At 39.7% G+C, this 13,535-nt stretch overlaps 1 protein-coding gene across 1 annotated transcript in view; it reads left to right on the top strand.

The window, feature by feature from the left end:
- The window catches only part of cog6 (component of oligomeric golgi complex 6), a 73,733-nt gene that overhangs the window by 5,285 nt on the left and 54,913 nt on the right, over nt 1-13,535 (top strand). The gene's annotated exons all lie outside the window — the stretch shown is intronic.

The raw sequence follows: 13,535 nt of genomic DNA, 5'->3' as shown, positions 1-13,535 counted from the left end.
GATACATGCAGGTAATAATGAGGTACAATGCAGTGCTTTTATGATACATTCCAGAACACAAACCACAACAGCATAGCTTCTGTATCATCTCTAACTAGCTGCTTCAAGTCCCTGCCTAGAAATTGGGCAGGTAGGGAATTTACCAGTACGCATCTGCCACAGCATAATCTGTTCTCTTCTGTAGATAGCATACATCAGACATTCAAAAGACTTGTGCTTCCTGGTTATATACGATCACCCAACCAATCACTGTTTTCATACTCCTCAGGTGACAGTAGGCCATCCCCACAGTCTACTCTGTTATGTTGCGGGGAGAAAACTTGCCTTCTTTTCCCCTGCCTGCTGCAATGACAAAGTGGATTTTAAACATGAAAACATCACAGAACACATTGAACCTCCTTATTGTTAAGATGTTTTGTAAGATTAAAAAAGAAACAATTTATATTGTAAATTGACGCCAAACACGTCTAACAGATTGCAATCCCAACGCATGCTAAGAAACCTACTTGTGGTTATACAAAAGCACATTATGGGCTATACAAATAAAACAATTGCAAAGGGAGTTCCTTCATTTCAGTTTTCAAAATGAGACTACATATGTTTTCAGTAGCATTTGTTTATGCAAGTCGGGAGACTCTAAATTAGAGTAAATGTGTTGGTTTTGAGATAATCACTTCCCTCTGCATGCTTTTAAGAGTACAGATGTTGTCTGCAATGGGATGCAGCATCAGAAATTAAAGCATACTGCACCGCAGAAACATCACTAACATTTTGTATGCAGCAACATTTGGCGTAGGTGAATGTGTGAAATAATAAACTCAGTCATGTGTGGAAACAAATTAACCTTTGTGCTAAGAAGATTTTAGGAGAGGCAAATATAAAATACATTAAGTGTTTATTGAAAGATGTTCTCTGTTTTTTTACCACAATCCCCTATGACTTGTTCTTCACTTGCATCCAAATCTAGTCACCAGGTAATGTGTATTACTGTAACTCTGTTTATTAATTGGGACATTCCAAAGTCTGCTGCATTAATGCTAGCTCTGCCATGCTGCAGCCTGCTGTGGATGCCAGTAATGACTGAAGGACAAGGAGAAAATGCAGTGATGTCAGCCAACCTGATTCCTTTTCAAGTCGGTGTGATCTTTTTAGAGTCGGAAGTGTGAAGATGTTTTGTGTGTTGTGTTTACCTCAAACATTCATTTTGAAGGAGAGCTAAATTTGCCAAGGTTTTTTTTTGCTTTTCTGTTTGCTTTCATTTTATACTTATATATATTTAGATATATATATTGAATGACTCTCTGTCTCGCAGTACTGGGCCCTGGATTCAATTCCTGGTGTTCTTTCTGCAAGGACTTTATATGTCCTCACCATGTTCATGTGGATTTCCTCCCACAGTCCAAAGACATACTGAAAGATTAAATGGCAGCTGGAAAAACTGATGTGAGTGTGTGTGATTGTGTCTGTGTCTGGACTGGCGTCCTGCCCAAAGTGTCCCCCACCTTGCGCCTGTTGTTTACCAGAATAGGCTCTGGCTTTCCCCCGATAACCCTGTATTGGCTGAAGTGGTTGGAAGATGGATGGATGTCTTTGAATTTAGGGTTGCATGGTGTTTAGATGTTTGCCGTGCTTCCCCAGGCTTGCGTGACAATGACGGGTTCTTGCAATAATTTCATTATGGTCATTGTGGTAGTTTCAGTGCTGTTAATCGGTGGCTATGTGGTTGCTAGCAGCAAGATCCCTGTCTTTTTTTTGTGAAAGCAAAAAACGCTTACAGGTTTATAGCAAAGAAGTAGGGAAACAGGGTTTGCAAGTTTACCTGTTCCATCTTAGTTTCAGTGGTTAAAACATTTTGTGGATCCTTTCAAAAGCAAATCCATAGTAAGAAAAGTTGTTAAGTGAGAAAGCTTTGAAGTTTATTTCTGTTGTCTGATTGTTGTCTGTTGCAAGTATCTTATTTAACATGATAGTACTTATCTATCTTTTGGCTAGAAAGAATTTAAGTATGTGACGGTTTTCTCTTTTAAATATACACAAGAGTTAGGTAAGTTAGGTGTTTCTCTGTGTAGTAAAAAGAACACAGTTGGGACAGTTGCCATGTAATTTACTTTTTTCTCATTTGCTCTTTCCTTTTATGCATTATTAAAGGTTTGAACTCTTGTTTTTATTCTCATCAGTTTTAGTTAAGATGAAAAAAGCAAAACTCATCAATTTTTTTCATTGGACTATGCAGCACTTTATCCATTTTTAAATAGAACCAGACAGGAGCCAACATGTTTGAGCTTGAAGAAAGTCCCTTCACAGAACTGCTCTTATTTGAAATACATTGTGAAATAGAAAATAAATTGCTTCAAAGGAGCAATTAAGATGCTTTCAAAGGGAAACTTCAAAGGCAAGCCCAGAATGATGAAGACATCAAAGATATATCAAGTGTTTTGTTCATTTCCAAATATAGGGTTATTTTTTACACACTTGAAGGAGAAGAATGTCATTCAATTCAATATCCACAATCCTTCCACAAGCTGTTCACATTGGACTAAACTACTAATTTTTTTTTTAGTAACACCATGTGAGGTTATGAAATGCAAGAATAGATCTGACAGTTTGAAGCGAGTTACAAGAGGACATAAAAATTATTTCATGTTGGAAGTTAAATTGTTTAAAGTTCTTAGCGATATTGAAAATGTTTTGTGTCCATTCTGACTTGGATGTTTCATTTTAGGACTATCAATCAATCAAATTTTTAATACTGTTTGTTAAAACGTGAACAATAGAGATACAAAAATTAACCCTTTAAGACAAAGATCCAGGTACATGTATTCTGAACATGGTTTAGAACTCAGGGTATCATTTGGTCTTCTTAAATCATTTGCTGTCTAGAAGCTTATTGGTTCAAGGATATTATCCACCTGTTTCTTGAAGGACCATGGCTGGATGACAAAATGATGACTTTCCCTTAAATATGCTGTCCTGTTTGATATAATAGAATACTTTGGATTTTAATTTTACCAAACATGTCCTCAGTTTTGTAATTTGGCATCTTAAGTATAGTTGTATTAAAATTGCATTGAATGAAATGTGAAAAGGTGAGTTTTAATAGAACTCAAGGAAATTGTCAGAATAACATTAACATGCCAAGGAATGTTCCAACTACATACAAAATGCTCGTATTTTATTTATTTTTTTTCGGAAATATTCAGTTGTAAAATATGAGGGAAATATTTATCATCTATTGAAGTTTGGATCAAAGCTATTTACTACTGTGCTAGATAGGGTGAAAGACCTCCTCTCCTTAGTAATCTTTCTTATGTTCTGAAGCTTTTCAGACTGTTTATCATTCAAAGCTCCCACATACAGAAATAAAGCTTTCTTGTATTCTAGTTTGTCCCTAACTCTAATTCATATGAATGTAACAACAATAAACATGTTCAGTAGCTACTTCACTTACTGCTGTACCTAATCTTCAGGAATGTGGAGCATCATTAATAATGTTTGTACATCTTTTAACCTCTTCATCTTCCATACACTGAATGGATCCATGTCTCATTTAGACAGTTTTCATGTCTCTTTACTGCATGTTTTCTGGGGGGTCTGAGGGGGAAGACTGAGGGAGGAAAAAAGCAGAAAGCATCCTTGTTGTCTTTCTGAATCCCCTTGGTCTTTCTCTCTGCTTTGTGAGGACATTAGCTTTGTAATTTAGAATGCATTGGCTCAACATTGCTTACTCCGGTTTGTATGTACTGTAATAACAGGTATTGCTTTTTCCCAAAACAAGTGACAGATGCTTGACTGTTGTATATGAATATTGGCGTGTAAATATGTTTATTTAAACTTTGGTGTGGTGCAGCTTATTGAATTGCACATTGCGTGTATTGATTCTTTGCCAAAAGACATCTTAAGTGAAGTTGCATGGAGTATTTGATTTTAAGGACCTTTGGTTTTAAACTATATTATTCATAGTGTTCTGCTGGGCAGGGTAGCCATCTCTGTGAGAAACAAAACCTATCATCACTGCGTGGATGCTTTCCAGGAGAGAGAAAATCAAAGACCTATAGTTGGGGTTGGAAAGCTCTCCTACCGAAATGTTAATAACACATATATCTGACAGTGCACATTGCTGGCACCAGACTGTTTTAATAATAATAATACTCAGCAGGGAAGTTACTGAAAACCTTCTTGTAAGAAGGTGGTGTGGTGGTGTTTTTAGTCTGGATGGAATTGTTGTAACATCACCCCAGTGATTGAGGAATACCAATTATTCCATTCAATTTGTTTCACAGTGAAGCAGTCTTCCATATATTACCTATAGATCCAAATGTGCGATCATAAAGCTACAGTATGTTTTTTTTTCAACCTCATCTTACTTGACGCTATTTCTAAGAAGGATTTTGGGTCTTTATCCTCTAATTCTAATGAGCTTATTCCCAAAAGACTTAGCGTGGAACCAAAATACTGTAGTGTCTAGTGCTGCTCCATGGCCATATTTTTAGTTATGGTGACCAGAACCAAGCTTCTAAAAAGGCTCCTGGATTTTACCCTCTGTACCTTTTCTTTTATTAATTTATATTGTTGTTAGGTTTTGCATATTTAAATTAAACATCACTAGCCAATTAGAAAAATCCTCATGTTGAAAGCTTAGACATAAGGAGTTTTGGTTTAACTCGCTTGGCTGAGAGCTAACCACCTGGCCATAGAACGATGAATTTAGGGCCCCCATACTTAACCAATTGATGAAGAATTAAGAAAGTGATCCAAAAGGGCTGATGCAAAGGTGGAGATGGGGTGAAGGAAGGATAAAAATGAAAATTAATGTGAGAAAGAGAGGTGTGATTTTTTTATAGTATTTGAGTTTGTGATGGATTCCCTCGGGAGGGGGATCAGAATACCTCCTGGGTATCCCTGCCTGTCGTAAGAGGCGACTAAAAGGGTTGTGTCAGGAAGGGCATCCGACGTAAAACCATCTTGCCAAAACCATGGTTGCAAAAAACACAAAGCACATACCGGATCGGCCGGGGCCCGGGTTAACAACGTCCGCCATTAGTGCTGTGTCCCAACAGGGTACTAATGGAAATTATGCTACTGTGGGGAAAACTGTAGAGTGGGGGCTACAGAAAAGAAACAAGGTGAAGGGGCCTGGAAGGAATGTTAAGTCAATGAGAGTGGGGAGTTGGAATGTTGGCACCATGACAGGGAGAGGGAGAGAATTGGTTGAAACTATGGCAAGGAGAAAAGTGGAGATCTTGTGTGTGCAAGAAACCAAGTGGAAAGGAAACAGCTCAAGACACCTAGGAGAGGGATACAAGATTCTATATGCTGGAAAGAGTACCAAAATGAATGGAGTGGGTGTGATAGTGTGCAAAGACCTAGCAGACAAGATAGTGAGGGTGGTTAGACACTCAGACAGGATTATCAATGTACAGGTGGCTTTTGAGAGTGGGTTATGGAATATCATCTCTGTATATGCACCACAGGTAGGAAGACCACAGGAGGAAAAGGATAGCTTTTTGGAAGATCTCGAAGAAGTGGTTAGCAGAATCCCAGGAAATGAAATGGTGGTAATTGGAGGAGACTTCAATGCACATTTAGGAGAGAAATGCCCAGATTATCCAGATGAACATGGTCAGAGAGGGCTAGGAGAGAGAAATGAAGAAGGAGGAAGGCTACTAGAAACACTCCAAGCTCTTGAATTGTTTGCAGTGAACACAGGGTTCACGAAGAATTATGAGCAAAAGGTGACATACAGGAGTGGAGGCCATGATACCCAAATAGATTACATATTAGTGAGAAGAATTGATAGAGCGAAAGTCCAAGATGCTAAAGTCCTGCCCTATGAGGCTGTTACCAGACAACACAGGCTACTGGTGATGGACATCACAATATTGAAGGAGCGAAGAATAAGGCAGAGGAAACACCCAGCACGAACAAAAGTGTGGAAACTGAGAGAAAACAAAGTAGATTTCAACAGGCTGGTGAAAGAAATGAAAAACAACACAGAGGAAACAGAGGAGCCTTCAGTTGAAGAAGAGTGGACTGAGATGAGCCACATCCTAGAAGAGGCTGCTACCAGGGTTTGTGGAAAGACAAGAGGAGGCAGACCGAGGGAAAATGAAGAGTGGTGGTGGGATATGGAAGTTCAGGAAACACTGAAGGAAAAGAAAAAAGCATACAAGGCACTGAAAGATGGCACTGGAGAATTACAAGAATATAAGAGACTAAAGAAGGTAGCAAAAAGAAGTGTAGCAAGAGCAAAGGAAAGAGCCTGGAAAGAATGGTATGAGAAACTTGAAACAAAGGAAGGAGAGGACCAAATCTACAAGATTGCTAAACATAGAGCGAGACAGAAAAAAGATATTATCCGGGTGGCGGTACTCAAGGATGGAGAAGGCAGAGTCTTGATTAAACAAGAACAGATCAAGCAAAGATGGCTGGAGTACTTCAAAAATCTGTTAAATGTAGAAAATGAGAGGGAGAACCTAGTGGAGGCAGACGTAGTGTGTGGACCAATCCAAGAAATTTCAGTAAAGGAAGTGACAGAAGCTATCAAAGAGATGAAAGTGGGCAAAGCAACTGGACCATCAGGAATAGCAGCAGAACACTTTAAGAACCTCGATGAAGAGGGGATTCAGTGGCTGACGAGATTGCTAAACAATATTGCAAAGGAAGAGAGAATTCCAGAAGAATGGACAAAAAGCAGTATGGTTACCATCTACAAGGAGAAAGGAGACCCAATGGAGTGTAAAAACTATAGAGGAATAAAACTTCTGGAACATGGATTGAAAATCCTGGAAAAAATTCTGGACAAGAGACTCAGGAAGATAATCAGGATCCACAACTCACAATTTGGATTCTCAGCGGGGAAAAGCACAACAGATGCCATTTTTGTGATGAGACAGTTACAGGAGAAGACACTAGAGAAAGGGAAAAAGCTGTATGTGGCCTTTCTGGACTTGGAGAAGGCATATGACCGTGTGCCCAGAGAGGTGGTGTATTGGTGCTTGAGGAAGAAAGGAGTACCAGAAAGCATGGTGAAGTTAGTTCAAGCAACCTATAGAGATACAACTACAAAGATGATAACACAACAGGGAGAGACAAAAGAGTTTGAAATCACAGTTGGAGTACACCAAGGATCAGCACTAAGTCCTTTCCTTTTCATAAACATTATTGACACACTGACAGAGGAGGTAAGAACAGAAGTGCCTTGGGAACTCATCTTTGCTGATGATGTGGCACTGATGGCAGACTCAGAAGTAGAACTACAGGAGAAAGTGTTCAAATGGCAGAGGAGTCTGGAAAAGGGTGGACTGAAAATGAATGCAGAAAAATCTGAAATAATGGTAATGGAGAGAAGAGGAGATACTATGACCAATGTTGAGGAGACAAATGGAGGAAAACTGAAACAAGTTGATGACTTTAAATACCTTGGATCAAAACTGGTAAAGGGAGGAGAAACACTGGAGGCAGTAAAACAAAGAGTGAAAGCTGGATGGAACAAGTGGAGAGAAATAACTGGAATAATCTGTGACAGGAAAATTCCCAGAAAGTTAAAGTGCAAAATGTACAAGACTGTGATTAGACCTGTATTACTATATGGAGCTGAATGCTTGGCAGTTGGAAAGAGGGAAGAGAACTTGATGAGAAGAACTGAAATGAGGATGTTGAGATGGATTCTGCAGATTTCAATGAAGGATAAGATCAGAAATGAAGAAATCCGTAGACGATGTAGGGTGGTGGATGTGGTTGAGAAGATGCGAGAAGCGAGGTTACGGTGGTATGGACATATCATGAGGAGGGACGTTGAGGAAGTAACAAAGAGGGTAATGGAATTTGAGGTGGAAGGTAACAGAGGAAGAGGCAGGCCTAGAAAGAGATGGATAGATTGTGTGAGAAAAGATATGGAGGTATGTGAAGTGAGTGAGGAAGATGTGCTCGACAGAGACAAATGGAGAAGAGCAACCAAAGCAGCTGACCCCAGGACAGTCTGGGACTAAGGCTGTGAAAAAGAAGAAGAAGAAGAAGATTTGAGTTTGTGATGTCATAAAGGATTACGTGATGTCATAAAGGAAGTAAGAGCACCATGGATGAAGCAGAATTTGGTTGCCATTAGCCTTTCTGAGCTTTTGTTACACGCTTGATTTATTTTCAAATTTCAACCATTATATCAGATTTTCATTTCCGGTTCTTTGTTATTAACAGTGTAATTGAAATTGAAAATAAGCAGACGGGGATCTGATTTAGATTCTCATTGCTTTATAATCTGAGCCTCTTCAGGTGAAGCAACTGCAGGCTCTCATGTGCTTTGCTCCTTTTTGATCTTTATTTTTTAGAAGCGTCGTCGCAAAATATTTTAAAATTCATCGTTGCTTTAAACTGACACTTGATAACTCTTAATTGTGCTTCTTTATTTTGGTTTTGAAAACGTTTTTAAACCTAGAACTACTACTGTCTCATTACAGAAATTGAAGGAAAAAAATGTCTTTGCAGCCTTTCTGATATTCTGTTGTATTAGGTTTGAACAAAAGTGAGATGATAAATATATATATATAATGCTTAGATTAAAATGTTTTTATAAGGTTTCAAAAGGCATAAAACAGATCTTAAATTGTTATGCATTTTGAGGTGCCTAACTACTAGCCAGTTTGAACGCCCAACCTCAGAGAATTACTAGATTGAAAAACCACGGTTTAATTACAGTACTTTCTGCTTGTTTGAAATCTAAATATCACAGAGGGACAAGCATATAGAGTATACAAATTAACAACATGTGCTGTTTGTTTCATTACTATTACCTACTTAGGCAGGGTTGTTACAGACTTACATTGAATGGCCAGTTTATTAGGTACAACAACTCTTCCCATGTAATTGAGTGTTTAATCAGTGTCAGCATCCTAAATGCAGACAATGCTATTTAAATCAGATCAGCGTACCTATGGATAGAGTGTGCAATTAGAGGGAGAATGTCCAAGACAATATATTTAAGTGATTTTGAACACGGTATGGTAGTTGGCGCCATATGTGCCAACGTGAGTGTGTTTAGGAACAGCAACCCTGCTGGGGTTTTCAAGCACGACATTGTTATGGGTGCATCAAGGACGGGCCACCACCCAAATAACATCCGGCCAACGGCGGTCCTGTCATCGTAAATAAAAGACCGTTGATGAAGGTGGCCAGTGGAGGCTGACGCAACTTATACAGAGTAACAGACAGGATACAGTCAGTCAACTAACAGCGAAGTACAACATTGGTCCCGAAAGAGGCAAATCAGAACACAGAACTCCTCATGCCTTGTTATGGATGGGGTACGGCAGTTGATGACCGAACCGAGTTCTACTCCTGTCAGCAAAGAAACAAGAAGATGCAGTTGCAGGGGGCTAAGGAACACTGGACACTAGAGGATTGGAAAAACTTCGCCTGGTCTGATGAATCATAGTTCCTGTGGTTTCACGTTAATGGGAGGACCAGGATGTGGTGAAAATCGCACCATTGCATGGATCCACCCAACCGTCTGTCTATAATGCGTGCTGATGGTGGGAGTGTAATAGTCTGGGGTGTGTTCTTGTGGCACACATTGGGTCCCTTGATATGAGTAGAGCAATGTTTGAATGCCACAGGATATCTGAACAATGTTGCCGATTGGGTGCATGGCATCAGTGTACACATCTGCTCCATGCCACAAGGCTAGGAAGGTCCTGGAATGGCTCCAGTAACATAAAGTGAATTCAGCTTAATGTGGTGGCCTCTCCAGTCACCAGATCTCAATCCAGTCGAGCATCTGTGGATGAGATGAAATGAGCTAATTGGAGTAGAGATCCACCACCGGCTAATGTGCAGTGGCTATGGGACACATGACAGTCTCCATGGGCCAGCCCCCCAGTGACTGTGCACTTTCGTCACCTAGTTGAGTCTACGCCCCCAAATGGGCAAATGGATACTCGCTTTTAGGCTATTAAACACCTGTAAATTGCTGACAGGGTGTGTTTTTTGAAGCAGAAAAATAAAGGACATCTTTTGAAACCTGCAATGTCACAAAATCCCAAAAGAGCATAGCATTACTTTTTTAAATACTGTATATGCTATGCTTCGGTTAACTTCTCCAAACAATTACTGTATTTAATAGCTGTAATTAAGTAATCAAGTGGCACAGTCATTTCTCAGCTCAGGGTGATTCTGACACTACTCGTTAAATGCCATAGCATCTGAGGTGCACATTTTTCATCACGCATCTGAAGCTTTTAAACCATAGAACCGGGGAGGAGGGATAAATGAATTGCTGCAATTTTACATTATGCTTTTTTGTGTCCGTACTGCTGTATGTCATTGGGAAAGGTCATGATGTGACAAAAAGGGTTGTAATTTGTGATGGCGTAGTTGACAGAGTAGTACTTGCTTTTCGAGAATCACGAATCTGTGGCTGTTTGACCTTGAGCTGGGTCTTTTGGAACAGGCAAATGCTGGCAAATGAATTTTGACAGCTGTGATGTACAGTTGGTAATTCCATGCTCCATTGGCACTGCACGGCCTTTCCAATGATAAGATGACAAGGAGAGAGAGATGTAGCGCAAGCACTGCTGGGTTGCACAGGCTTTCCGTGCCAATGGTGAATTAATAGAGTGGTGAACGTGCCACTAAGTTGCATATGGTTAGTACCTCATGTGGGAGTCTGGAGAGATTTAACAGCAGTAGTCTGCAGTGGCCTTTTTTCCTCAGAAAAGAAAACATCTCCTCCTTTCTAATGGTACGTTTATTCCTTTTTATTTTATAAATGTACAGTGCCCAGCTAGCTTTTCTTGTAAACCCATTTTGAAAATCTCCATTTGTGTCTTTATCTCTAAGATCACAACAAAAACCATTGTAGCTACACTGATCCTGCCCACCCATCAAGACATTCATCTGTTGACACTTTGCAAGCTCTGCAGTCTTGTACAGAAGGTTTTGCACAGATTGAAGGAGAGGTGCATCTCTCATTAACTTCATCACAGTGACCTGACTACTCAGTCATTAAAGATCTCATGGCACTGTTAATCATAGCAAGGATTTTAAGCCCAGTCTTCTGGCTGAAATCTGCTTTGGGCCTGTATTATCTGTTCTACCTAAATGTCCCTCCCCTAAGTTTACTTTGTAAGACTGCCACATTTCACCCAGGTGTATACTGCATTTTAACTGTACTCTCCCATGTGCACAGTTGGTTTAGGGTCCTTTGGGATAAAAACCACAGTGCTAATGGAAGGAAAGTACCTTTGAGACTGAGATCAGTAGCCATTTCTGTACACAAGGGGTTATGTGAGTTGGCAATTTCTTTACTGACATGGCTAGGAGAAATCAAATCAATCAACAACATAAGCTAGATGGGCCTTTTTATCTTTTCCTGTTTTATAACTCTTCATGTATTCATAGGTTCTTATCTGACGTCCTTTCGAAGGTGTATCCTGGCTTATACCCATTGCTTCCTGGGATGGGCTGTGGCTCCACCCAACCCTGATTTGGATGTAGTTGTTAGAAAAAAGTGGATAGATATCATCTTAATTCTGTGCTCCCATGGGACACAATGGCAGAGAGTGACTTATTTGCTTCCTCTGTACAGTTGGTCGAAGAGGTCTATGAGTTCAGGGTGAAAGAGTTCACTTTATAGGAAAAAACGTTTACCCGAGCAAGTTAGCTGGAAGTTAGAACTCAAATAATGGGATAATGTGGTTGTCATGAGGTGCCATATTGAGGTAGACTTTGTGAAGACCTCTGCTGTGTAGTATGCAGTGTTACTCGCAACAGAGAGCTGTGCAGGTGTCCTCGTGTTGAACAAAGGGAAGAACAGGCTGACAGGCTTTTCTCCCTTTGCTTGCACAGGTGCTCAGTCACCATCCTTCAGTGTTTACACACTGGAAAAAGTAACAAGGAATGTTGAGAAATTGGAGTACAAAAACAAATGCACTGTGCCCCATGGTTTGGCTGAATTGTTTGTCTTCAAACACACGGTAGTTTTCGTGCATGTAAGGACTGGTGCACTGAAAGCTTCTGTCATAAAAACACAAACCAAAGAAAAGCCCTTGTATTGTTGCACAGGAAGTATTACCAGCAACGATGACAGCCTTTGTGCACATAACTCGGCTCTGTCTGTCTATTGTACGTTCTCTTTTCATTTTATTCAATCATTAACGGAAGCTTAAAGTTGGATCTGAAAGTGGATGTGCATAAAATCCACAACAAAACTAGTTGATGCTGCATGAAGTGACTTCATTGTTGTTTAATTTAGCATTCCTTTCACTGTTGTACAGGTGCTATGGGTGGTTGTTTGAAATAGCATTTTCTAGACAACGAAAGGGAAATGGGAAATGGCTCATGTGCTAAATAAGTATTTCAGTCTGCCCCATGTACCAGGCAGTGCAAGGTCAAAGTTATATTTCAAATATTAGCATAGAAAAGGCAGGAGTCTTTTGTGTTCTAGAAGCTTTAAGATGAATAAAACCCTACAGGTTGGTGGTATCTAAGGAATGGTACTGCAGACACCAAATGTTATTCAGAGACTCAACTCTTCCAACAGTACCTCAAGGCAGGGATATGTGTATGGCAATGATGAACACTTACCAAAGATTATCTGTATGTTCAATAAACATTTATCGTATGTTAATACTATGTTAATACTTTACTATTTCTTGATCTACTTTTACCACCTTAAAGTCTTCTGAATTTACTGTGCATTATTACCATACTACCTTTCACTCTGATTAACATCATGATCGCCCCCCCCCCCCCCCCCAAATACATGAAGTCAGGGCTTATAAAGACAAGTCTGGTGCCACCTGCAAGTCTGTTACAACTGCCTTTTTGCAAATAAAGGGACTTTATCAGTGTAGTGGCCTATCGGTCAGTGAGGATGAAGGTGGAGGTTCCATTATGGGGTAGACAGAAGAAGGTGTGAATGGGGTGTGGATTCAGTGTCCATTGTGGAACCAGAAATCATCTCATCTGAGTTCCATCTTGAAGCCCTATAGAGTCTTATAGAGTTGTGTCCAAAAGCCATGTTACACAGAGACAGGCCAGTTGTTTTACTTATGGTTGACTATGACCTTCCATTCAATGTCTTTCCTTTTCTTTCTTGTGCTCTGCTCTTCTGGCGAAGTCTGCCTCTCCATTCTCTTTCTTTTAAATCTGCAAGGATTCATTTTTAATGAGTCAGAAGAATGTATAATGGGTGTTTATGGCGACAGGCAATTTTTTATATAGCTTTCATCATACTACTTTTGAGTTTAAAATTCCTTAAATCTATTATTTAATAAGTGCTTATGCTCAAAATGCTCATTTTTGTAAAAATTGATTTTTGCAGTCTGTGGTTGCTTTACTTTTACTCTTTGCTGATAAATATTATAGACAGCCTTGCTTAATTATATTGGTTTCTCACTCGGCAGTAAAGGTCCCGGAACTTAGTTTAATTGAGAACTTTCCAGTCAACACATCATGTCAGTGCAATTCCCATACTAATGCAAGTGCTGATGAATAGACAGTGGCATTCTGTCTATGTATACAGAATTGGGCCCTGTCAAATA

Source organism: Lepisosteus platostomus, chromosome 7, assembly GCF_059453375.1.
Source record: "Lepisosteus platostomus isolate fLepPlt1 chromosome 7, fLepPlt1.hap1, whole genome shotgun sequence".
NCBI lineage: Eukaryota > Metazoa > Chordata > Actinopteri > Semionotiformes > Lepisosteidae > Lepisosteus > Lepisosteus platostomus.
The sequence above is the reverse complement of the archived record's forward strand: the minus strand, read 5'-3'. Positions and strand labels throughout refer to the sequence as shown.